Source organism: Lepisma saccharinum, chromosome 20 (assembly GCF_977018435.1).
Source record: "Lepisma saccharinum chromosome 20, izLepSacc3.1, whole genome shotgun sequence".
Taxonomy (NCBI): Eukaryota; Metazoa; Arthropoda; class Insecta; order Zygentoma; family Lepismatidae; genus Lepisma; species Lepisma saccharinum.
The window spans coordinates 15,321,312-15,349,287 of NC_139248.1; the positions used below are offsets into that span (position 1 = coordinate 15,321,312).

A 27,976-nucleotide genomic window follows, 5' to 3' on the forward strand; every position below is an offset into this window, starting at 1 on the left:
CTAGGATGCGCCATTTGGGTGCTAGATGAGCGAGAAATTTTAAGTCTTTTTTCCGCCCCGATTTGGAAGTACGGAGCTCATGGAAACATGTTTTACATGAAGTTTTGTGGTAATTCTCTTCTATAAAACTAGATTTTTGACATTTGTTCTTTCTCATAGAATGTCATTTATGGGTTCAATTGCTTTTATCACTGCATGCAGTACTTACAGGATATAGTTTAGCGTCCCTGAGTGCAGGAGATAATATATTTTGTCAAAAATAGAAGATAACTTCAAAGGAACATATTGACTTGGTCAGAAAAGGTTATTTCACAATAAAACGCCCTTGTAATCAATGGGTTCTGTATTCAATGCCCGGTGGAGGCACATTTCTCAGCGGTTTGGAGCCCACTATAAACTGTAGGTCCAGTCCCGATTGTTTATCTGTGCATAAAGTAAACTTACAACAACAATTCAAACCACAATAACACACGATCAGAAAAGGTTTGGTCTGGGATCTTGTCAGATATGACGATGGAGCCGTCCGTGATGCGCTCCAAGAAGAGTTGTGGGTAGTGTTGCCCACGGGACGAGACGGGACAGGCTTTTAAAAATTCGAGACGAGACGAGATTGATCATGTGTCCCTTTGACAAACGAATATTTTCGAGACGAGACAGCATTTCACAGCATTTCCACGAGACGAGACAGCATTTCACAGCATTTCCACGAGACGAGACAGGCCAAAGTCTCGTCTCGTGGGCAACACTAGTTGTGGGGATGGCAGAGGAATGATCAACTCAATGCTAACTAAGTGGATTTTTGGCATGTCTACTAGTTCACAGATAGGCAATTGGGAAACTGTTTGGGAAACCTGATGGTAAGAGACCAGTAGGAAGGCCAAGACGAAGATGGAGGGATAACGTTGCGATGGACCTAAAGGAAATCGGTAAGGATGGGATAGATTGATCTTGCCCAGGATAGAGACAGATGGAAGGCTTGTGTTGCTGCAGCCATAAACCTTCGGGTTTAAGAAGGCTAGAGAGTTAGTTAGTTAGTTACCAGTTCACAGATAAAATAGATGAGCTGCATGTCGATGCACGAAAGTCTCGTACATAAAGAGATAAACAAGACTCTCAGTTCTTTTGTCAGTGATTCTCATCTTAGCCACCATTCTCTGCTTTTGATTGATTGTTTTGATTGCATTTGAGTTTTAATTCCACTTTATACACAATATGGCTAATCGGGACTGCATTAAAGTGGGATTCGAACAACTATGTGCCTCCACTGGGTATCGAACCGGGGACCCCTTGATTCCAAGGCGACAACATTACCACTACGCCATCGGGGATCCCTGCTTTTGATTGTATAAAGCCAATAGTTACAAGAGTAATAGGGAAGAAGAAAACCAATCCTTCCAATGCTCATGATGTTGGAATGTCTTCAATGTTGAGCATTTGGCAAATGTCAAGTTTGAACAAAATAAGAGAGATTCACAGAAGCGATCACTTCTGAAGTAAAAATCAGAGATGCGTTGTATCCAGTTTTAATTTAAATAATATTTTACTAAAAATCAAGATCAATTCAGAGAAAACTTTAAGTACAAACTTGCCCCGTACCCGTTATAGCTGATGAGGTAAGGATGTGGAAAACCAAGAAGTCTTATTTTTATGATCTCTGTGTAGCACTCTCTGAAAGTATCACAACAGACAAGAAACTGCACAGTCTGTCTGAGCTTCTTCGCATTATATTCTGTAAAAGCCTTAAAAGGGGCCTTGTAGATGTAGGAAAATTGGGCTAAAGTGTTCAATGATCTGTGAACATTGCAATATATTCATGTGTTCAAAATCTGACACTGTTCTATCCTCTGTCCTGGGAATCTCTGGAGCAAGGTCGTGTATTACAGTAGAGTAGGGAAGAAAGCGAGTGGGCGGAGCGAAGCAGTACACGCTCCTGTAAACGGCTAGTCCTTTCAGTTATTTTCCCACGCCACGCAACCCCGTTTCCTCTCACGTGTTCATTCATCGAGCCCTCTCGAGTTACTACTTGCGCAGAGACTTGTTTTCATTCGCTGGCTCCATAGATTCCCGGGACAGAGTATAGAAGAGACGGAAGCTGCACGTGTCTCTTGGAAACTAATCTTAAGAGATAAATGCAACTTTTCGAAGCAAGCTGCACGTGTCGCTCCAACTGCGCCGTGTTCTCAATACCGTGCATCGTAGCACGTCTGTTGTTCGCGCTTGTACTGGGAATGTTTTACTATAGACTAAAGGGGGACATGTCATCATCACATCGGTTTGAAATCCCTGGGTAGATTATGGTCTGTAACTTTTGCTTCGATCTGAAAGTTCACAACAACTGTGATGATATTTTTCATACGTATTACAAGAATTCTTGCTGGTAAAAGACAAGGGATGGTTTGGTTTCTAACAGTAGCAAGAAATACAGACATTATATTCATTTGTTTTGTATTAAATACTATAAAATTATTGTTTACGAGTAATTAATATACATATATTACCACTTGAAAATACATTTTCAAGAAAGTCCTTATAACATTTAGAATAGGTATTTTAGTACCTATGCAAGTTACGGTGCAAAAACGTTTCCTTGTCTTTCTCTCTTGCAAAGTGGAGTGAGGAGGAAAAAAGTAAAATTTCTCGTTCATCTAGCACCCAAAAGGCGCATCCTAGAAGAAAAATGCACAGAACCTTTTTGTAGAGAATTTTATGTAGATTAATTTTTCTCATAACCTCTTTTGCTATACAATGCTTTCCAAGTGAGATAGATATTTGCAAAAAAACTATCTTGGGCGCCATTTTTCCAAGATGGCGGCCAAATCCGGGTTGTAGAGGCGTGCAAAATTAATATGTTGATAAGAACCCTTTCAGGAAAACAATAACATTTGTTCCAGTTTTCCCTGATTTCTTTCCTTATTGGACCCCAAAATCATCCCTTGTTGACTGGCCTATGATCCCGCTTCATGTCTTTAGTAACAGTTGGGCTGAAAAGTTCGTAGGCTGACTCATAGATGGCGTTACTAGAATTAAATCCATGTGATTTTGACTTAGTACTAACCTTTAAAAGATACGTGTATAAATTTCACAGCTGCCGGATAATTAGTTCGTGAGATATAGCATTGTGAGTGAAGCAGCTTTTGTTATTGTGAAAAAATGGATAAAAAAGAATTTCGTGTGTTAATAAAGCATTGCTTTTTGGCGAAAAAAAATACTATTGAAGCCAAGGCTTTGCTTGATAAACATTATTCGGACTCTGCACCAGGAAAATCAACCGTTGAGAAGTGGTTTGCTAAATTTAAACGAGGCGAAATGAGCATCGAAGACGATGCACGCAGTGGACGCCCCAAAGAGGCTGTTACCGACGAAAAAATCAAAAAAGTCCACAAAATAATTTTAAATGATCGTAAAGTGAAGTTGATCGAGATAGCTGAGACTTTAAAAATATCAAAGGAACGTGTTGGACATATTGTGTATGAATATTTGAACATGCGAAAGCTGTGTGCAAAATGGGTGCCGCGCGTGCTCACAATCGATCAAAAGCAACAACGTTTTGATGATTCGGAGCAATGTTTAGCGATATTCAACAGTAATAAACACGAATTTTTCCGTCGATATATTATAATGGATGAAACATGGCTCCATAACTACACTCCAGAGTCCAATCGACAGTCAGCCGAGTGGACTGCACGTGATGAACCGAATCCAAAGCGTGGAAAGACGCAACAGTCGGCTGGCAAGGTTATGGCATCAGTATTCTGGGATGCGCATGGTATTATATTCATCGATTACCTCAAAAAGGGCCAGACCATCAACAGCGATTATTACATAGCGTTGTTGGAGCGTTTAAAGGATGAAATCACGAAAAAACGGCCCCATTTGAAGAAGAAAAAAGTGCTGTTTCATCAAGACAATGCACCGTGTCACAAATCAATGAAAACGATGGCAAAATTATATGAATTAGACTACGAATTGCTTCCCCATCCACCATATTCTCCAGATCTGGCCCCCAGTGACTTTTCCTGTTTGCAGACCTTAAAAGAATGCTCGCTGGAAAGAAATTTAGCACTGATGAAGAGGTAATCGCCGAAACTGAGGCCTATTTTGAGGCTAAAGAGAAATCGTACTATAAAAATGGCATCGAAAAATTGTATGACCGCTATAATCGTTGTATCGCCCTCGAAGGCAACTATATTGAATAATAAAATCGAATTTTGTCAAAAAAATATTTTTTACTATGTTAGCCTACGAACTTTTCAGCCCAACTGTTATGTTGGCAACGATGAATCTGCAGTGCATGGTTACATATACACAAGATAAGAATATTATGTTTTTCGAGGGCTGGTGGACCTGAAATAGATCCTAAAGTAGCAATAGTTATTACGGAAAATTGTTGTCTTGATATCCTCTACACGCAGCCAAATTTTGTTGATGGTTGAAGGGAAATTGAAAGGGGGCAATAATTACCCAATATTAATAACTAGTGTGCAGATTTTTGCCCATTTGCCTTTTCTATTCTTCTATAGCATAACGTAGGCTTCAATGTTTCATGGCGTTTCTAGTTCAAGAACGCATTTTCATCCTGCCTATAATTGCCTATTATTTGGGTTAGTGCCTATTTTGCTTGACCGTGTCTGAAATGCCTATTCTGCAATTTCTGCTTACTTCGGCTTTTTTCCCCCTTTGACTTACCCTGCATTGTAGAAGGTAAGCCTTTGTTTAATTTGAACTGACTGAAATCTGATATTCGACAGATTTGAGGGAATGTCAGATCTTTGCAAATTCCAAATGTCGCTTAATCAGGGTAAGCAAACTGGAAATAGGTTGTTGGCTCGTACTCCGACAAAACGAAGCTGGCCAACCACTTCTTCTCCTGTTTTATTTCAACTGGAAGCTTGTAGGAGACACAGTACTCATTTGTTTTGTTGTGCTTGTAAAAGGATATAAGGTGGCTACGCTTCAAATTTGTGAAGATATCCTTGGTTTCAAAATACCAAAGGACTAGGCGGCCCAAGGTTCCGCGTGCGATTCCTGTACTCGGTATTTCAGCAATTTCATTTAATGATCCTACATCCTCATCGTCGCGATTCAGTAAAATGGCGGAAAGCAACGTAAGATAAGAAGCATATGAAATAACGGTTCACAAAGAGTGACCATTTTTTAAAGGCAGAAGTTTTAGCCAATTTTAGTGCAATTTTTAATTTTTAATTTTAGGATGCCTTTTAAGTGCCTACTTCAGTACTTTTTAAGTGTATTTTGATCCTTTTGTGCGCCTATTTGCCTGCCTATTTGAGATATTTCTAGTGCCTACATATCCGCACCCTATTAATAATTATGTAAGTTTTAGTGTATAATTTTACGAAGAATTGAAATTGTATACATATTCATTTTTCAAAATATAAGGGCCTCGCGCTTCCTAACAGCGGCCCTGGCATCGGGCACTGATGTAAGTCAGCCATGTCAAGCTCGCGGCCCGCAGCATCTCTTGATGCGGCTCGCCTTGGTCCTACCTACATTTCATGCATAGAGGACTATATATACCGGTACAATTGAAGTTACCCCTTTTTTTCTCCTAAAACAAGCGTCGACTAATCGAAACTTCACCAGATTAACATATTTCCCTACATTCTTGCATTCCATTAAAAGGGGGAGGAGGCTGACTATTAAGCAAGTTTATTGACAGGTTGGTCCTGAAGTGTAGAACTATCTTGCTGGCTGGTGGAGACGAGCATGGATACTTTCTGTCGCTAACGAGTCAATTGCGAAGGTTTTGCCTTGAAGAAAATTCAGTTTCTGGAAAAGTTTCACACAACCTTGCCGCTGCGTAATACTTGTGGTAGTAAGAAAATGACTATAGAAGAGGAATGTAGAATTTTTCAAACGAAATAGGAGATTGCGTATTTTTGTTGTGAAAAGTGTTGTTTTGTTTCCTGATAACGTGTATTCACTGAAAAATATTTCTTTGTTACGAAATAAAGTTTGGCGACCACCTTGGTGGAGTGGTTATGTTATCACAGTGCCGCGGTGCGACTCGACTCGAGGGTTCCCAAGTTCGAATCCCGGCCTAGACATGTGTGTTCTTTGTGAGTGCCCTTTCTTCCATTTCATGATATTGTCACGCATCATCGCCGTCGCCGTTAAACAAAAGTGACACAAAAGCGATGCTAGATAACAAAAATCGAAATAAAATCAAAGGTTAAAATATCAGAATTACAGATGAGGAGAGGATTAGTCACTTAACAAGCTATGTCAAAACGAAAAATTGAAATCATAATTTTATGGTTTTGTTGCGTTTTTGTTTCAAATAGATAAAAGTATGAACGTCTGTGGGCTTGCTCAGTTAGCTGTATTTACTCGTGGATGCGAGTCTCATGTCAGTGTGACAGAATAACTGCTTGTCATGATTTCCCTTCGTGACACAACAGAAATATTTTCATTGACGTAGAGATCATTTAGCAAAGATACAGTATTCCTTTATCTAAGTTAGTAACATATATATTTTACAATTTACACATACAAGTTATAAGTAACTTAAAACTTGATTAATTTGATTGTTTATCGATTTGCTTTATTTTACTTCGATTTTTGCTTTTGGTTAAACACGAAGATGGGGATGAGCGATGATATAATGAAAGGGATTCTCACAAAAACATTGATGCTCAGGCCGAGATTCGAACACAGGACTCCCAGCGTCGTAGCGCGCTGTGCTAACCACTCTGTCACCGAGATCGGCATTGATGAATTTGAAAACACGGTTCAAGGCTTCTAAGGGGAATTTTCTTATTCGCTAATTCCTTTTCCTTTGATGGTGTGTGTGCAAGTCCGACCTTGAAATGTAAGTTTTTTAAATACAACGCAACTCCGGATTGAGAGAGAAATATCATCACAAGGTTAGCGTTTCTAGATTTTTCTTAAATCTCGCAGAGCAGCATCCTCGAATAAGTCATTTTGATGCTGGAATTTTAGTGATGTTGGAAGCATTTTCCTTTGTGAACACCTGTTCTCCATTATGAAGATAAATGAAAGAGCCCAACGATCAACAATGACTAATACACATTTGTTGTCTGCATTAAGAATTTTCTACTGACAAAAAAAAAAAAAATAGTACGGACATTGGGACATTGAGAATCTGGTTTCTAAAACAGTGTGGGACATGAAACTAGAATTGTCCCCCCCCCCTTTTATTATTTTTTTTTTATGTTTTCAGCAATTGTAACCGATGTACTCTTGAAACAAACATATAAAATACTTTCACTAACTGCCAAAATATACTTCAGTTTGATTTTATTTCAATAAAATATATAACCCCACACCTCCTATACGCCTTCATAGCGTGGGGGAGCACTTTACTTTTTTTTCTTTTTATATAAGAACTAAAATTAAAATATTTTTCATTACAATTACATACGTGCGTAATTATGGAGTCATTCAGTTCTAATCAGGGTTATTTGTGAAGGGGGATGAGGGGGATTTTTTTCTTCTGGTTGTTGCGTCCTCCTCCGGTTGCTAATTTTTAGCACCTGAGGGTGGGGGGACTCTATATATTTTATATAATATACCGATGCTGGAACAGTAATCACTAGAATCCTCCCGCCTGGGCCAACCTCCAAGATATGCGGCCCTACTTACAAACTGAATTTGACATGGTTGATGTAAGTGAAAGCTTCTTTCCTCTTTTGTTCGTGGATTCGCCTCTGGCCTCATCCTCGCCATCCCTGTCGAAGCAAACAATGTGTTACCCTCGACAAGGGTGAAATCCGAAGAGCAACACACATTGGCCTGGCTTTACGATGGGGGCTTCGCACAACAATTGCGCTCAAGGTTACCAGAAGAGTTTTCTCAACGAGCCTAGTATTCCAAGGTCTGTGGACCACCCATCCATGTTGATTCAAAAAGTATGTCACCCATGCCAACGGCCATACCACGCATAATGAACGGTCGGAAGAAGGCAAAAACATGACTGAATATAATTCCAGCGGATATGGTTTTGTTTTATTTTATTTTTACCTACAAAGGATGTTGCGAGGGAAGTTTTCAAATTTCTTCTTCTTGCACAAGTATAGATTTTGAATCGTTTCTCTAATCAGCATAAGTAGGAAAACTAAATAGGCAACGGTCATATCCGTCCTACTATCAACTAAGAGCATCTCAGAAACAACCACACCTACAAAGATGAAATTTAGTATACTGATTTATTAACAAATTAGTAGTCCTTTGGGATATAAAAGAATTGTAGCTTCCATCGTCTGTCCATAAGGGACAATAATATATCTTACATGATCTACTTGTAATGGCACGAAAAGTCATTAAATTCAGAACTTGTATTTTTTCGAATATAAAATTGTCTGCCGTTACTTTTCCTTGAAAGATCTCTCCTTGAAGCTCTGTTCTCCACACACCCTATACGCCTTCATGGTGTGGTGCAAAGCACAGGGGAGCACTTTACTTCTTTTTTTTTTACCCAAGGTGACCGATGAGAAGAAAATCCCTTCTTATGGACCATTGTCTGAGAACCAATGACAGATCTTAAATTAAGCCTTCATTTTACACTCTCATTCTGTCTTCTTGAAACTGGATTACGCTAAGAGAAAGTAATTTCCTATTATCTATAGCCCCTTCACATGGATTGTCCGCTATTCATGTCCAATGATACGATAATGTCAATTCTATTTTAGCAAGTTGTAGTAACTATTGCAAACACTGTGCTGCTAGTTGCGTCAACTTACGAAGTCTCCCCCCCCCCACTCGCTCCCCAATTCTTAAATCAATAACCGGACCGATGCCAGAAGGCATAATGTCATGTAATCAAATATTCGGAAGCATATTAAAATAATATGATGTAAGGTGTCTAAGACAATGTAACCATTTATTGTATTAAGGGTAATTCAAATAATACAAGGAAAGAAGATACCTGTTAGAGTATCTGAGACTCCAAGGGTGATCGATATGAATGTTATGGTTGGATTGTAACAAGCCACCAAGGTAATTAAAGTGACTAAGAGAAAGGTTCAATTAAATTTTGGTAGTTAAATATTAAAATTGTAAAGAGGACTAACAGTTTTCAAACCACATGAACCAGTGGCTAAGTCAGGAATACATTAGCAGAGCGGCCAGGAGAGGACCAGAACGGCAAAAAATATAGTAAAAGTATGTTTGTTTTGGCTTCTCTACCCTCATGCAGGACTGTGGGATATGTGTAAATAAATCCCCCGTGCATTGCAACGTGCCCCAGACGCACATGAGACAGAGGATAGGGCTCCACATATTCTCGGCCATAGCCACAGTGGACATTTTTGATCCATAGAATTTATTATTTATTTGAAATTTAATCTTTCCATATTTTCACAATTGTATTTAATATGCTCCCGCTGTTTTTAGTGCAACAACAATATGACATCCATTTCAAACTAGCTATTTTTTACTTCATTTGGGAGGAACTGCATAGCCTATCCATTATGTGGACCGAAAGGTTACTGTAATGAATGCGAACGATAGACGGGAGGGGAGGGAAGGGTGTCTGAATACATTATTCCATGGGATTGAAACGTGGCGATCAGACATATTAGCCGATCTATTTTGATTTTTTGTTTCAACAATAATAGGACAAGTAATGCATATTAAGTTGATATGAGTCTGAAACATTTGTATTGTGAGAGCAGCGAGCAAAGCGACAACAATATTAATGTATTGCTGTACTAATACTTTCAAAGTAATAGGAGGTTCCCTTACAAAGGTTTGTATTGCGAGAGGAGTAAGCACAAGCAAATTTGCTGAATTTAGAGTACATTACTGATCTGCTATCATATCTACATCAAATACCGAGCTTCCAATCTATGGTAGCAATTACATCCACGGTTTTCTTAAAGTTACTTTGATCTACGCTGCGAGTTTTGAGTCGGGAAAAGTGTGTGAGGGGGTAGGGAGAGGAGGTAGACGTGTGTCTGGCAGTTTGTGGCCAACCCTGGCCACCCCTTACCGTTGCCACTGATATGAACACTACGCCACCCCTCCCAAACACACTTATCGCTCACCGAGAATACACATACTTAACATGCTATAATTACGCATCGTTCATGCACCAGCAAAGTAGCAAATACAGTTAAGAAGTGCAATTTTACGTCACAAATTGCACAAGGAACGTTTCTCCAAAAGTAAATAAAATACCAGAGCATTTCATCCAAAATTATCCATCACTGGTTCGGAAGAAACAAGATAAAAGAAAGGGACTTCGGTCCTGAGGTAACACCATTTGCGATGAGCGTCATGCAAGGTTGCACAGCATAATTCTCAGCAACACATTAGGCACATTACTCTTCACACTGAAACTTTTCTTCCACACTTTAGTACTAGACCTTTCCCGACCTTAGTTGACTGATTGATTGGGTTGGTCTTTTAAGTCCACTTTATACACAGTAAGGTTAATCGGGACTGGACCTACAGTTTAAAATGGGATCCGAACCACTATGTGCCTCCAGTGGGTATCGAACCCGGGACGACTTGATTACAAGGTTACTTCTATTGGATTGGATTGATTTGGTGTTTTAAGTCCACTTTTTGCACAGTAAGGCTAATCGGAACTGGAGTTACAGTTTAAAATGGGATCCGAACCACTATGTGCCTCCAGTGGGTATCGAACCCGGGACGACTTGATTACAAGGTTACTTCTATTGGATTGGATTGATTTGGTGTTTTAAGTCCACTTTTTGCACAGTAAGGCTAATCGGAACTGGAGTTACAGTTTAAAATGGGATCCGAACCACTATGTGCCTCCAGTGGGTATCGAACCCGGGACGACTTGATTACAAGGCTACTTCTATTGGATTGGATTCATTTGGTGTTTTAAGTCCACTTTTTGCACAGTAAGGCTAATCGGAACTGGACTTACAGTTTAAAATGGGATCCGAACCACTATGTGCCTCCAGTGGGTATCGAACCCGGGACGACTTGATTACAAGGCGACGACGCTACCACTGAACCATATTCCAAATAAAAGGTCAAGTAATACCCAAGCTAGATAGAAATTAAGATGTAGGAGTTATAATGGTCGGGTTGACCATTACTGGTTTTGTATTATTGTATTAATTAATTGCTGGCAAGCTACAAGGTGTAGGGTTAAGTAATATGTTTCCATGAGTGTACTTTTATGTTATTATTGCATGTAAGTGTATATCCTTATTGGATTGTGCTTTGCTGGATATTAGATTCCCCTGTTTTTTAGCTTCCCGGTTTGGTGGGAGCTAGCTGCCTTTCAAAAGGCCGTTGCAGTGGAATTTTCCACTGCTACGGGGTTCACGTTCACTGACGTTTACCCCGACTATAATAAAGGGCCAGTTGGGCTTTAGAAAAAAAAAAGTTTTTTACTACCTTCACAACGATGAAGACCCTTCGAAAGTCTTGTCCTCTCAGGGTGGCTAGACTGAATGATTGAGAAGAAAATGCAATACTTGGCAAATGAACAGCTTCGAGAGTCTTAGTCCACTTATGGTGGCTAGACTGGTGACTGAAATTAATGTATTATTTGGCTAAGGAACCTATTTCGAAAGTTTAGTCCACTTATGGTGGCTAAACTAATGATGGAAAATATATGTAGCATTTGGTAATGCCAACCCCTGTTTGAAATCCCCAAGATTCCCAATTAGCAAAAGATTTGCATTTGTATGATATTGCCGAGTCGCATCAGAATGCCTAGCGGGCTGAATGAGGATGCTGCGTAAGGAAACACAAGATTGGTCGGAACATCAAGTAAGTCGAGGGTAGGCCACAGAGATAGTTAGGCTAACTCTGTGTTAATGAAAGTATCAATGGTTAGGCCATAGGTACGCCTTTACTTGAATTAAGGAAATTGGTTGATTATGTAAATGCACATACGGAAACACTTTGTAAATAATAGCAACGTATAATAAATCTATATAATCCTACTAGAAATGTTATGATTTGCTGAGGTAACTCCAAGAACTACAGTACTATCCATTTTTAAACAAATATTTTTTCACTTTCTGTACATGTGTAACGAACCAGGGACTAAAAATATAAATGTTATGTGAAACCCCCCTATCGTAATTCCGGCGAAAATATAATCTGCTCTCTTGGCACCCAGGGTGAGGTGGAAGGAGAGATTGAAAGGATAATACAAGGGAAGTAATCCCGAGGGCCGGAGTTAAACCAGGGATTGGGGGGCCGAACTTTCACAGAGTCTAGTGGTGGTGTTTTAGCTGTGTGTAAAGTTTATCAATCCCCAAATTTTGTCTCTCTGGCTGTTGTAGTTCCTGAGATACTCACTTATGAGTGTCCCAGAAACTATGGTTGGCACGGAGGGACACGATGGATCTCGATGTTAATGTAGAACCTAACATTGTGACTTTTAAATCAAGGCTTATCGTGTTCGATTCCCGATGGAGGAACATTGCACAGTGGTTCAGACCCCGCTTTAAAATACAGATGTTTGTGGCCCTTTGAAGATCGTTGAATATCTTAAAAGAAGCCCCACGAAGTGGTTCACGAACAGGATAAAGTCTGTACCACCTTTGTTCATAGAGTGCTTACTCCAAGAATGGAAAGTGATAGAACTAACAAGTGAAATACAATAAATGTGAAGAGAGTGACGGTTTTCACTTTCTGAAGGGAAGATCTCTTCACTTTCTCTTGTTGCACCCCAGCCTTCTAACTCCACACGTGCCATTATGTAACCCCTTAACCATCTGAGGGTTTTTTTGCGAGTTTATGTGCAACACTCCTGTTGTTCCCCATCCCTCTGCGCGCTTTCTCTGTCGACCCTTCTCTCTTAAATGTTTTAACATCTTCATCCCTATCACAGCCTCATCAATCTTACCAGAATGGTTGGACATTCTGGTTCGAAAGATCGGTAATTTATTACAGTTTTCCCCATCTTTGGTGAGTTTTCGAAAATTACTTGATTGACCCCTAACGCATTTCGTTTCAGAGTCGGACCCTTTTTTCCCCCGTAGTTCCACGCTTTTCACTGAAAACAATATAAGGCTGAAAGGTCTGTCTTCAGTGTCCCTACACTGACCAATCGCATGACTCTGAACTGCCCTAGAGTTTCTAAAGTTCTTGCCTGAATTTATTGAAACTAATCAGTATTTGCTCACACATTGGAGTGAGTGTTCAGAGGACGGAAAATCATACGTGCTGAAGGGTGAGTATTCTCTTGAACAACCACCACTGAAAACATTCATGTTTTTATATACTCCAGTGCATATGTTATGTATTCCAAATTGCTTAACGTTTATTGCTATTTTCATTAAGTCTTTTTTTTCAATTCGCACGTTCAGAATATTCCCTTCTGATGTTTTTAAAGTATCGTGAAAGAGTTTTTGCAGACCAATATGAATATGCAAACGGAAATTGTGTCTTCGGTCGTGTTTTTGGTAAAATAGATGCCAAACTCTTGACAACACGCAGGCCTGTAGTTTATAGTGATCTCTTGAGGAGGCGTTCACGGGTTACTGGTTAGTGGGGGAGAGCTTGTTTCAAACATGTAAAACATGATGCTTTTACTTTCAATAGTTAAACAGAAATGAAACATGAACTGCAACTAGAGATTTTCTTTCTATTTTTTTCAAAGTGAGAATAGAATTCGGTGCTCCTTGAATTCATACATATAACAAAATTCTTCTATCAGAATTGTATTACTTTTGAGAAAAGTTGTTATGGTGGTTTCAAAAGCGCTTTCATTGTTAGAAGATTTTTACTCTTCTTTCTATTTTTTAAAATAAAAAAAATATTAATTTTACCGGTGAGAGGAGCTAGTTTTCATAGTAATAAGTATGAAGTTGATATGACTAATATACAAATCAACGTGGTGCTAGCGTATTGAGTAAGAACAAATTACTATATTTTTCTTTTTTAAAAAATCGATAATTTAAACTCAATTATTAGTTAAAATTTTGAAATTGAAGGGAATGCATTGTTCCTTCTCACTTGCCCCTAGTAAATGTTCTCGTTTGCGATATGAGAGATGCAAATTTATTAGATATCAATAAACTTATAAATTCTTTCTGACATGCATGTGAAGTAGTATGGAAGGACATTGTGAAATACGATGAGAGGGGACTCGGTCCAGGTTAGGCTAAGCCTCCCTCGTCCCTGCCTACCTACGGCTGACAACACGATATTTAAAAAAAAAAAAAAAATGTGTAGAAACCCCAGTAAGTGGGTGGCGAAATACATATAATTTCATTTGGAATGGTTCCATATTCCATACTGCTTTTCTACTTTGCTACCTACCCTTATTTACGTCGTTTTATTTTGAGAATGTCTATACCAAAGGGTCAACACCGGTAGCAATGATAAGTTTAATTTTCCCGCTTGTTGCTATCGTGCGATTGTAATAGTCAGTTTTAACTCGGCATATGCGTGTGCTAGCAGTGCAACTATTTTACCAAAGCGCTTCATTTCAATTTGGACTTGAACTTTTTTTACGCCGATTTTCTGCCACTTTTGACTAATCGCGACGATGAAGATGAATGATCATCAGATGAACTGCATGAAGAGTCAGTAGCTTACGACTTTTGAGGCGAGTTTTGTCACAAATAGGAGTCCCCAGAGACCCTTTCTAAGCAGGGGTGAGTTTTCTCACACAAGTGTAATTATTCCTCTAGCAAATGTAGGCTATGTGGTGAATATGCTTACCCTGGCTAAGGGAGTGTGTTTACACTATTTCATCTGCATACAGTGCAAATGCACCCACTAAGCTCGGGTGAGTATAACCAGTGGCGTGCCCAGGCTTTTCGAAAGGGCGGGGTTATGTATACTTTTTCTTGGTAGTCAGCTCTCATTTTATCATATTTTCCTACCTTGGACGTTCTTTTTTTTTTAGGAATACTGGGCCAAAAGGGGGGGGGGTTATAACCCACACCAACCCCCCTTGGGCACGCCACTGAGTATAACCACCCCTCATTTCGCGGGCGGATAAATGCGCTTCCCAAGTTCAGGACGGAAAACTCACCTTTGTTTAGAAAGAGGAAACTTGCCTTTTGTGGACGTCTATTTGTTACAAACCAAAGTCACCCCTGCAAGGTGAATTTCCAGTGTTTGTTTATCAGTGTTCTCAAAGCGTTCGGCTACCGGAGCGTACTTCATTTCAATTGAATATCTGATACTACATATAATTTAATAATAATAATAATAATTAGAAATTCAAATGAACGTGTGTCGTGATTGCAGGGGTTTCGTGAAGGGTGTGGTCAGTGAAAAAAGGTTGAGAACTACCTCATGAATATATCCAAAAGCTTCGGAATCAGAATCATGTGTACATTCTGTGTCGTAATAATACAACTGGGATGGTGTTTTAAATAATACCATGAACTTTGGGGAAAAAATACCCCTTGCCCCATCATTTATACGTCCTTTGCAATGAAACCATTACTTTTATCTATTATTATTATTATAAACTTGGTGCATTTCTCTACTCGAAACAGCCGGTCCCTGTGGCGGAATGGTTAGCACATCGCGCTACGACGCCAGGGGTCCCGGGTTCAAATCCCGGCCTGGGCATGGATGTTTGCGAGTGTCCTTTGTGAGTGTCCATTCATCAATTTCATCATATCATCACTCATCCTCATCTTCGCAAATTAGTCAAAAGTGACACTAAAGGCGAAGTAAAATAAAGCAAATCAATCAATCAATCAATCCACTCGAAACACCTGATGAGCTAATATCTGGCATAATTGTATTTTGTCAGATGTCAATGAAGGACAATTTTATTCATGAAATTTATGTTGTTTTATCTTTAACTTTATCGGATTTCGGTAATTTGATAAACCCTCTCATGTAACAATTTCATCATTCATCATCATCGTCGCGATTAAACAAAATAGTAGAATGGCTACGTAAGAAAGAAAAATAAATTAGGAATAAATATATTTTTCTTCTGCAATGCACTACAATGTATTTTCTGATGATTGTAAAGTCTGATACACATCAGTACCAAATAATATATTCATACAGTGCAAATTAAGGGAATACAAGTAGAAAGGAAGATTTCTACTTTCACTAATATTTCTAAGAAAGTCCCCATGTAATATTCTTGAAAAAGTCATACATATGTAGAAAGTAGGAATGGGCAAATCCGGATTTTTTTTTAAAAATCCGGGTAGTAAAAACGGAGAATCCGAATTCCGGATTTCGGAAGGAATACGGATTTCGGAGGGAATCCGTATTTTGAATGGAATCCAGATTTCTAATTCGATCCATCCTGGCTCACGCTTATTTTACATGTTGAAATAGTACGTAACTAAGTCTACTGAATACGTTTACAGCTAATTCCAAACTTAGAAAGAGAAATTGTTGGCTAACTGAAAAGCAATGTGATCAGTGTTGTTGCAGTAGTATTGTACAACAGTTCTTTCTTTCCGCAAAACATGCCCACATTGCTCGATGACTCCTTATCTGTCGTAGCAGTTGCACAAGGGCGATATTTTGATAGATTGCGAAAGTAACCGATGTCGTCCGTCACCTGTTGTAAAGCCTCTTGGCTATCATTCCTATCTCTCCTATCGGATCACACTTTAAACTGTAGGTCTAGTCCCGATTGGCCTTACTGTGTATAAAGTGGATTTGAAAACAATCAATCTATTTTTCCTGTGTGAATCTTGATATGGCCTCCCTACTTCTCTCATTCCCTGATGCCCTTCAATTGCTCCATTGAGGATGAATTGTGATAAGATGAAGCAGACGAAAGGACAATCACAAACACACATGGGCAAATCACATAACCACAAAAAAGCTCCACGTAGGATTGTACTGGCTGTGAGTCCAGACGCCATAGTCTCGTTAGTCTGCTAAATGCCTCCAGGGTACACTACGTGGAAGACAGTCTGACATTGAGTTGGTAGATTAGAGTATATTGTTAAATTCATGAGACAATTATTGAAAATATGGGTCGAAATCAGTTTCCCTCCAAAATTTGCTTTCTCTCTGTAATCCGTTATCCTTCCACAACCTGTCTTGCCTCCGGTATTCTTCTCGCTCTGATATCCGGATTCCCTCCGAAATCCGGATATTATATTTTCCGAATCCGGATTTCAAATTTTCCGGAATCCGGATTTTTTGGCCATCCCTAGAGAAAGGTGGCTGCTTGCAAGTACGATTAAAAGAGAGATACAATTTATTACATAAGATGAATTATATTAAATTAGATTTTAATTAGAAACAGTATCACGTTATACTTTCTGAGAAGGTTCAGTGAAACTACCTGGACAACTTTTTTTCTTGGATCAGAAATTCCATTTCTGGCATTGTTTCTAAAATGGAACCCAGACCCTCAGGAGTCTTTTTAAGTTGTAAGTTTGCTAACCGCAACACGGTTTACTTCAAAGAAGGAAACACGTGGCCTTCATTAAGAACAGTTCCCTTCGCGATAGCCACATCCCTCCTTATCCGATCCTCTCCCTCCCCCCTGCGGTGCACCAGCTGCGGCAACATACATACACTCAGGTCCTCATTTCGTTTGTTGCAGTATCTACAGTTCGAGGACATCAATGTCCTCGCATCGTTGATAGAATTATGTGCGATGCGAGGACCTGTGCACACAAAACACAGGTGTACATTTGGTTATACAGATGACCTACAGTTAGAGGACCGTCCTCGTAATGTCTGTTACATGCCTGTAAGGAGAAAACTTGTCATATCTTCGTTATTATTTAGCCATTGAGTATGCCGATGCGAGTGGTGTTTCATCTCAATAAAACGTCTTTCTTGAGCGCTACTAATTGCAGTTGAGCCATGTCCTCGTATTGTATGTGGTCTGCTCATGTCCTCGCATGGTAGGGTAGACAAATCTGTGTGTGTGTGTGTGTGTCTAACACGCTCTTACTCAATTTTACAATATTTTTTTTTCTTCTCTCTGTTTCTCTGCGTGTGCATGCTTGCATCTCTATCCGGATGTCTCTACAACTATACCTCTTCCCCTTCTTCTATATTCTGGGAATCTGTGGAGCAAATGAACGAAAACAAGTCTCTGCGCAAGCAGTGACTCCAGAGGGCTCGACCAATGAACGCGTGAGAGGGGAAGTGAGTGCATGAAAGGGAAAAACACTGCTGCAGCTACCAGCTGTAGCAGCAGAGCGTAATGCTTCCCTCCATACACTCGCCGATTCCCCTTTTCTACCGTTATGCGCGGCCTTGCTTCACAGGTTCCCTGAACAGAGTATAACTTCCTTCTCTTCTTCAATGTCTCTTTCAGTCTATCTTTTCCGTGACACTTTAGTTCTTACTCTTTTTGTATCTTCTCCTCCCACTGTCGGACTTTGATGCGTCACTTTCCTCCCACGTCGCTCATCCACTGACTAGACATCCCGTTGCTTCACCACGCCATTTCCACCTTGTAAACTCTCTACACAAGAAGCTAAAGACCCTTTCCTCAGGATATGAGACACGGAAGAGCTTGTTTCGCGTTGGCGAACAGCCGTATCGGTTTACAGCCTTTCCCCATCGGCCGGAATCCGTCCGCGAGAGGCCATTTAAGGAGTTATGGGTCTCCACGGTGGCGATACCAATGTGCGTGTCATTAGGCACGATGTGCGTTCTTTGCGTAGCTTGTACGTGGAATCTAAAGTTGCGTGAATTGATTCTGCTGAACCTACTTAACGGTCGTTTAAAGTTAACTAAGTCGATAATTTTCACAAGTAAGACAAGCAAGATTTTATTCGCACTGATTCATTCCCTATTAGGCCCGACCGTATTTAGGGGGCAGGTCCAGGAGGTCCGGACCAGGGTTGTTAATGGTCCAGGAATTTTAAATAAATTTATTTCCGGTCCAGGAGAGAAAATCAGCAAGCGTAAATGGGTTCTGGACCGTCAAGAACCTTTTTATCTGTAAAGCAGTTCAATTCGGTCCAGGAACCTTTTTACCAGATCAATTTAAATACGGTCCAGGAACATTTTTTCAGGGTCAATTTAATTTCGGAACAGTAACCCTTTTTCAATGTGACAATACGTAACTTGGACCGAATTTAAATTGTGCGAGAAAAAATGTTCCGGTCCTGCAGGGGAAACCCAATAGAACCCATTAGAATTTACGGGTCCCTGGACATTTAACAACGCTGGTCCGGACCCCCTTCCCCGAAAGACTCAAAGTACAAAAATTAAGTAATAAAAATATACTTGTTTAGCATTTGTTGTTTAGTTGATGCTTATTTATATCCACCAAACTTTTTGGAAAGCAAGGCTTATATTGGGATCGTAGAACTTTGAATGAAAGTACCAAAGATGATTTATGCACACTGCTCTTATAATAATATGCACAAAATATTAATCAGGAACTTTACTTTTCGTCCCTGGACCTAACAATCATTTTTTGTTATGCAATAAATATTCAATTATTTATCTATTTTACATTAATTTCATTAATTTTAGCGATCTGAACTATATGTACGCTAGATAATGATTACCGGTACATCTCTATGGTTACCGTACTTATACACCCGTTATATTGCTTATTATTTTATTTGTTTACATGTTCTTTTGTTTTTCTTTTCGGTTTTACATGTTCTTCTCTTTTCTATCAGATACGTTTTGAATAAAAATGGTGCGCAAGTACGAAAAAACGCCTGGGTCTAAGCCTTATCGCAATTTCAAGGACGAGGATCTACAAAATGCCATACAGGCCGTTCAAGCTAGAATGTCAAAAGAAACCTCGCACCGAAACCTCGCTCCACATTAGTTAGAAAGGTTCTTGGAAATAATTTGGGAGCAGTTGGTAATCCAACTGGGTTTTTTTCGAGCGAAGAGGAAACCACTATAGCGGAGACACCAGTTGGGGTTTTCCTCTAACTAGGCTGGATGTGAGAACTGTTATTTCAAAATATCTTAAAATACAGGGGAAAACAGTTAACGTTTTCAAAGATAACATTTATGGAGAGGATTCCCTGAATTCGTTTATCCAGAGAACCAACCTATCCATACGTTTATGACTTTGAGCCGTCTACTTGTCACCTTGGGGTTGTTCAATGCCATAAAATTTGCTTCGGTAGCCCAGCGAGTAAAATGGTCGACTTGCAGGTCGTGAAGTTCATCCTGGTACAGTTACCGTAACTCTGTACTCTATTGTCTGCTGGTTGTCGTTGCCAAACCTACAGTAGGGCAAATTTTCGAGAAAATGCGCCTAGAAATCAATGTCATAGTTACCAGCGTAAAATTTGCGTTAGAATACAACGCCGACAAATATGTTTCGATTCATAACTTCGAAACTAAGAAAGATAACATCTTCAAACAACTTTCAACATAATTACGAGAAACTACACATTATTTATTATCACAAGCATATTTTCGATCTGATTGATATTTACCATGTTATGAGGCAAAATACAATTTCGGGAGCAAAAACATATATACATTTGGAAGTTTTTTCTTTGTATATTCGAGGTAAGAAGAAAACTCAGTTAGATGATGATTTTATACTTCCTTGGAGCTTTCTCTTTCGAATGGAACCAATTTTACAAATCTGTGTAGAATAGTAATGTTTCTGTCATGAGATGTAGTAAGCTAAGTGTATTTGGCCTGCCGCCATTTTGAATCCAATATGGCTGTCACCGTCCCAGGTTGGAAAGTTGGCAACCAATTTTTTAACTCGGAGAATTAGTGTTGCCACTTGTGGCAGTGCTCTTGCACGATTTATTTGAAAGGGCAAACAGATAATTTACAACCTATGTGTTGACCAGTCGTTCTTAACCTGTGGCCCACACACCCCCAAAGGGTGGCCATGCCCTTCCAGGTGGATTTGCAAAGTCTTGAAGAAATGTTTCGATCGGTTACAGCGAAAGTTCGTGGAAAGCAGAGGATCATTAAATTTTATTAGGAACATTAAGTAAATCTTCAGCTTGCTAGTGGTAAAACACTGAAAATATTTTTATTTTTATTAATTAATGCTGGACAATATTTATAAGAAAATTGATTGATTGATTTAGTGTTTTAAGTCCACTTTATGCACAGTAAGACTAATCGGGACTGGACCTTCAGTTTAAAGTGGGATCCAATTTATTTATAATAAAATACCTTTACTTTTACTGCCCAATATTATTGTATTGTTGCAATAAAATTAGTATTGTAGTAAATTTTGTATAATCATAATATAAGACCTTTAATGAGCATGTTACGATAGTGACATCTGTTGTCTCGTTGCTAAACTAAACCAGTAGAGGAATCGTGCTTTCTCATCACCTTTGATAACTCAGACATTCAGCACAGCAGCCCCAATCCTATCTCGGTAATTGCTAGAACCAACAGGCGTGGCGCTGCGGTCGCAGCAATAAAACTTTCTGCCTCCATAAAGTCTTTTGCCTTGCAACTACCTCAGAAGCATGAAATGCCACTTACCGGCAGTTTGTTCATTATTTTGACGACGCTAGAGGTCAGCAGTGTTGCATATTCCGCTATAAGCTTAAATCACTGGGCAAACAGACGACAAACGCAGTCGACAAACTTGCACTAAAAATTGTCTAATGGGATGTTTGTTGAAGTTGGAATAAGGTAGCGAGTAACGATCCAGGACAAGTCAGCAAACGGCGAAAAATTTACATTCTTAATGACGTCAGGAATTTCATTATGAACTTATATAACGAGCATTTGTGTCCAAAGTTGACGACCTTATCGTTAGATGTAAAAGTATTCAAAGTTTCCGTACTTTGAATGGGTTCTAATCGCAGTATTTAGTACGTACACTCTTTGCTATATTTTGGCGTCGTATGAGCGTTCTACTAGTAATCATAATTTGCAAGCTTCAGTGTTCGAAACTCGAGTAGGACAACAGCATTTCTTGCGATTTATCTCAACGTGTTAACATCAATTGACCAAATATGCACTAACCAAAATTAGCTTTCTGATAACAAATCTTTATCCATTGTAGTGTTTTGGAAAGCTCTCACTTCTCCATAAAGATACATTTACATTATACAGTATAATTTGCTCAGTAATTATGCACACCCCTTGCATGTGTTTAGTATTCTACATTTAGTTGGAACAGAAAGAAGTAACATCAGTTATTATGTCCGTTCTGTCTTCCAACGTATCCCTCGCCTTGTCTTGCTCCTCATCTTCAGCTTCTACCTGCCTTCTCTCTGATTTATTTCCTGTATTTCTTTCTCTCCCTCTCTCTTTTACTTTCTCTGTGCGTGTGTATCTGTCTCCTTCTCTCGGCTTCAGTTTTCAGTGTCCGAATATCTCTCTCTGCCTTATTCTTTCATTATGTCTGAGTCTATAGTCCTCTCTCTCTATGTATCTCTGTAGGTGTGTGTCTGACCCTGTCTGAGTCCGAATTGGATATATATGGAGGGTTGTAATTTGTCATCGTGAATGCCCCTCCAATATATAGTTTTAGTTATAATTTCTAGACCAAGTTTATCACAATGATTAGTTACTCTTTTCATATATTCACCACCTTCATTTTGTGCCCCTTTTCAAGCCAACCTTTACCCAGTGGAGCCTCGGGGCTGTAGCCTGCCAACCCTCTATCTCTGGGCCTTTGAATGCCTCACTCTTTCTCTCTCCTTCAGTCACTCTTCCAACCTCTTTCACACTTTTCCATTATTTTATTTCAGTCACTTTTCCTCTATATCTTTTAAGTTTTCTATTTTTGTCACTCTTTTACTCTCATTCTTCCACTCTCTTTCTCTTTCAATCACTCTTCCACTATTTCTCTTTCACTCTTTCTCTCTGTCACTCGTCCACTCTCTCGTTACTGTTTCTCTCTATCTTTGTCGCTCTTGCATTCTCTCTTCCTCTCTCTGTCACTCTTCCAATCTATCTTTCACTCTCTCTCTCTCTCTCTCTCTCTTTCACTCTCTGTTACTCTTCCTCTTCCCAGCCTCTCACTGTTTTCTTTTGTTTCATCCTCTCTTTCTCTCCTTCTCATATAACTATCCTATGTGGACTGGTTTTCGTTAGTAAAGTGAGATCAATAACTCACAAAATATCCTGTGTGTCTTTAAGCTTTAATTTTTTATGAACCCGTCCCATCAGATTCAAAAAGAAGCTGTTTCACTGAATTGAATTGGATTTTCTCATGCTCCTTTTTCCTCTTTTCCAGCAGGACATCAATAAATCAAGCAGCATCTCTACAGGACGGAGACTACTTCCTCCAGTTCTTGATCTGGTTGCTAGTGATGCACGTTGTAGGAATCAGTAGAATGACGGTAAGTACCTTAAATAAGAGAGATAGCACTCGATTCAGTACACTACCGACACAAAATCTAAGATTACAGTTTTCCATTAAACATTAAAAGACCCCTCCGAGTTTAGAGTTCCTAGAGAGTTCCGATAGATGGAACTACCAGCGTTGAGAAATATAAATGACACTTCTTTCAATAACAAAATGACGTTACGATTGGTTTTTAGTACAGCGCCTTGAATAACGTAGTGTGGAAAACGACCCAAGAAACTGGTTCCCCGAGACGATGAAAAGTAGATGGCAGTGCGATCGACCCAGGTGCTAATTTTGTTATGAAAGTAATGCGGCTTAGTTAGTTTTTGGAATATATTGTGTAGATTTGTTTGTCTTGAAAGGCGGTACGTGAATTGATGGAAACAGTTATATTTGTGGAGTGATTTGCAGTCACGAAATGACATTAATTTGGAAAGAAAAGTAAAATAAAATTAATAAATAAATAGCATGCGTAACACAGAAGAAACATCGCAATGTGATTCCGGACGTCAGGTCTTGGACTGTGTATTAGAGTTTATTTTTCTATGTTATTAGAATATAAATAGTATCCTGAGAGATATTTCATACCGAGGCGAAAAAACCGCAAATGTCGCTTGAAAGCGAACAGTCGGAAATCAATGCAGCCTTTCGAACCGTAGGGACAAAAGCTCTGACTGCACCGTTTCCTCACGGAGATTTTACACCAAAGCGACACGCGACAAACGATACGAGGATTTCACACCAAAGCGACACGCGACAAACGATACGAGGATTTCACACCAAAGCGACACGGGTCATTCAGTCCAAGGCAACTTTCATACCGAAGTGACACATGTTGCTTGGAAAGGAGCCAATCAAGAGCAACATTTCACATCGTAGCGGCATGACGGGAAGCACAGGCCAGCGTTCGGTTGGTGAAATCCTCAAGCGATAAGTGTCGCGTGCCGCTTGTCGCTTTGGTGCGCAACCTCACTAAAGCAAGGCACTCATTGCATCGTGTATGAGCGAACAACAAACCACGGCAACATGTTGCAAGCTATTGAGGAAATGGCCCAGTTTGAGCGACGGAGAAGCGACAAAGCGACACGTGTTGCTTATCGTGTCGCCTAGATCTGTTGTTGTAATGTGCGGTTTATCGTGTCGCCTATCTGTTGTTCGCAAGCAACGCTTGCTAATAGACTGAAGGCACCATGTCGATTGTCACTTAGTTGGGAACTCCCCCTGTAGCGCGTCGCTTCGGTCTCAGCACCCTTCCTTAAAGGAGCTTTCCGACCGAAGTAACAAGTAGCACGCGAATACGCCATATGAACGTGTCGTTTGCTGTCTGGACCCTCATGTGCAACGAATGCTATTTTACAGTCTGGAAGTGTGTGTCACTAGTGTGACAGTGTGAACATCCCGTGTCGCTTGTCCCATTGGTTTGAAAGTTTCCTTACACTCATGTCGATGGCACTAAGAAAGTATTGTGGGGTTCCCCTTGTCGTTTCATGTAATCATCATTATCATCATCGCCGCGATTAGTTTAAAGCGGAAGAAAAGAGACAGTAAATATCAAAAATACAAATGCTTCAGTGTGTATATCTTTAAAAGAAATGATGATGATAATGAACCTAATTCATACACAAAAATTTAGTTGCCAAGAACATTCCACGTGTATTTTTTCTCCGGTATTATTAACGAAAGTATGACGATAACAGGACGTGGTCGACTGTCTAGAATGTTCGTTAATATCTTCGCGACCACTGTACCAAATATCATAGCAATTATCACATTCATAGAAATGCTTCATGTAAAAGAATCAGATGTTGCAGCGAAAACTCCATTTACTTCCATTATATGCAGTCGAACACCAAGCACCGGGGTCAACACCAGCGCCTCTAGCGGATCATTTTCGAGTGGAACCAGCCTGAGAGCGCAGAAGCATGCCGTTTTCCACACTACGTTATTCTAGGCGCTGTAGTTTTTAGTTTGTTCTGCTAGTGTTTATTAGAAGATTATCTGTTTTAGATATTGTTGTCAAAGATTGTACATATGCATGCAATTGTTATTTCTTACTGTACCTTCTCATTTTCGTTTGTGCATTATAATATTTAAAAATCATCACTGCAGAAGATAATCATCTAGGCTTGATTGAATTTGCTTTTTCACACGAATTCAATTACCATATGCTGGTTTCGTTCAGATGTAAAATAATTATCGTGTGTGTATGCGGAATTTTTCCTGTCTCTACTCTGAGGTTCATCCAGTCTCTCACGAGTGAGTTCAGATCACACCAGTGTGCTCTAACACTCACCAAGAAAACATCACAGACACGAAAACACGTTTACTTTTCAACATAGCACACTACCCTTTCAATGCAGTTGCTATGGGCGCTCCAAAGCTATTGGAAAAAAAACCTCCTGTCGTGAAACCATGCACCGACAACATCCAAGGTGGGGTTGACATCCTGACACCCAGGGTCAACTCCCGACACCCCCTAGCTATGGCTCTGAACTTAACAAGACTGTAAGAAAAGGAGATATTGTGAGTAAGAAAATTTTATGTGATGTATTTTTATTTGCATAAAATTTGATATCCAGGATGGCAATTGCCCATTTGTCCCCCAACTGCAGGTCCTCTTGCCCGTCTGGAAGACTTGAAAACTATTTCCATCTTGATTATCATTTTGTCCTGCTTCTCTTAGAATCTACTGATCTTGCTTTCCTTTATCTCAATATTTGCCCCACTTGCCCCCACAGAATTGATTTCCGTCCAAGGTTGGGGAGGGGCAATGCCCAATGCCACTCTGTGGTTACGCCACTGTACTCCCTTCCCCCACACTTTAATCGGCTTGGACATACTTGATTTTCTTTAAGAGTATAATATCGTTTAACAACGGCGATAAGATTCCTCTACACTAAATTTCTAGATGAAACTATAATAATGTAGAGACATCGACGTCTGGAGGGTGGGGGGGGGGGTGCAAGGAAAGCCACGCCTCCCTCTTAGAAATCGAATGTCAAACTAAAAGTATATATTTCACACGTACAATTTTATGTCAGTCACAGTAATTTACTTTAATGTGATAATTTGAAATTGAAGTGGTGTTTATTGAGGGGGCAACACTATTATCGGGGTAATATGAATCAAAATTAATGTTTTGGCGCTGCTCTACAGCGGAGGACACCCCGGTTTATCGCCCCTGTTCCTAGGTTACAATTCCGCTTACTTCTAATAATGCATATTTGGTTCGGGAGCCACCCTGATGGCGCAGTGGTAACGACATTGCCTTGTAATCAAGGGGTCGCAGGTTCGATACCCGGTGGAGGCACATAGTGGTTCGGATCCCACTTTAAACCAGGGTTGTTAAAGGTTCAGTAATGTTAAATATATTCAATTCCGGTCCAGGAGAGAAAATCATCAAGCGTAAATGGGTTATGGACCGTAAAGAACCTTCTTATCTGTAAGGTATTTCAATTCGGTCCAGGAACCTTTCTTCCCGATCGATTTAAATTCGGTCCAGAAAACTTTTTTCCAGAATGAATTTCAATTCTGTCCAGGAACCTTTTTTACGGAAGAATTTCAATTCGGTCCAGGAATCCTTTTTTCCAGCATCAATTTAAATACGGTACAGTAACTTGTTTCAGGAACAATAAAAATACTGTCCAGGAAACTATTTTTCAATTAAACAAAACGCAACTTGGACCGAATTTAAATTGTGCTAGAAAAAAAGTTCCGGTCCTGCAATGGAATCCAATGAAACCCATTAGAATTTATGCGTTCCTGTATCTTTAACAACCGTGCTTTAAACTGTAGGTCCAGTCCCGATTAGCCTTTCTGTGCATAAAGTGGACTTAAAACAATAATTCAACAGCATATGTGGTTCGGTTAGGAGGGGCAGGTATAGAGCACTTAGCGACTAGTTTTAGTGACTGTTAACACTGGATGTGCCTCGCACCAGACAGCAACTAAAAAAATCAGACCACTTCACGTTTATTCCACGGTCGAACACACCTCTTCGTGACTTTTCCTCCAAGAGTTACGTCGGTGGCAGAGATGGGAAAAAGGCTTTGTCGAGGATGCTTCTTGCGAGTTCATATCACAGACAGACAGAGACAGGCCTGGATGGAGAACAGATCAATTTCCATTCACTTAAATCTTCCCTAAGCCTCCACTCATTGCCATCTGGCATTCGACAGAAGACAGTCTCGCATATATTTGACCTTGATCTTTCTTCTGGGCTCACTGTTAGGACTGTGCATAAAAGATTCTGCGTTCTGGCGGTGTATCGCACGACTTGTTGTTGATGAGTCGAGAGCTCCTTCGTGATTACCATAATCCGGTAAGATGGTCGACGTCAACCAATCGTCGATGGAGAACATCCGTGGGGAAAGAAGCGCGGTGGAGGGATGCCAACTCTGATCTCGGGGAGAAAAAAGCTTGAATCGCAGAATTGAGATCTCTGTGGATGACGTTTCAGTTTTTGGAGTGCTGGAGCTACTTCAGGGAACCTCTGAAATGTGTGTCAATGCATGTTTGGAAATAAGTGTCTTGTGATTGCTTTGAGTTGTCTTGCTCTCATTTACCTTTTTCGTGCCCTTAATTACTTTCTTCATTCTTTCAGTTATTTTCTCTGCACTCTAGTTACTCTTTCGTACTCTTATTATTTTCCTCTTACTCTTAGTTACTTCTTTCTTACTCTTAGTTATTTCTCTTCGTACTCTTAGTTCCTTTCTTCTTACTCTGAGTTACTATCTTCTGACTCTGAGTATCTCCCCTTCTTCTCTTAATTACGATCTTTTTTCTCTTAGTTACTTTCTTTTAACTCTAGGTTACTTTATTTTT

At 39.8% G+C, this 27,976-nt stretch overlaps 1 protein-coding gene across 2 annotated transcripts in view; it reads left to right on the forward strand.

The window, feature by feature from the left end:
• The window catches only part of LOC146003739 (neuropeptide CCHamide-1 receptor-like), a 353,803-nt gene that overhangs the window by 223,508 nt on the left and 102,319 nt on the right, over positions 1 to 27,976 (forward strand). For both annotated transcript variants that reach the window (XM_083142134.1, XM_083142135.1), the window contains one exon: positions 23,039 to 23,144. The gene's annotated coding sequence lies outside the window, so the exon portion shown is untranslated. The remainder of the gene's footprint in view (positions 1 to 23,038; positions 23,145 to 27,976) is intronic.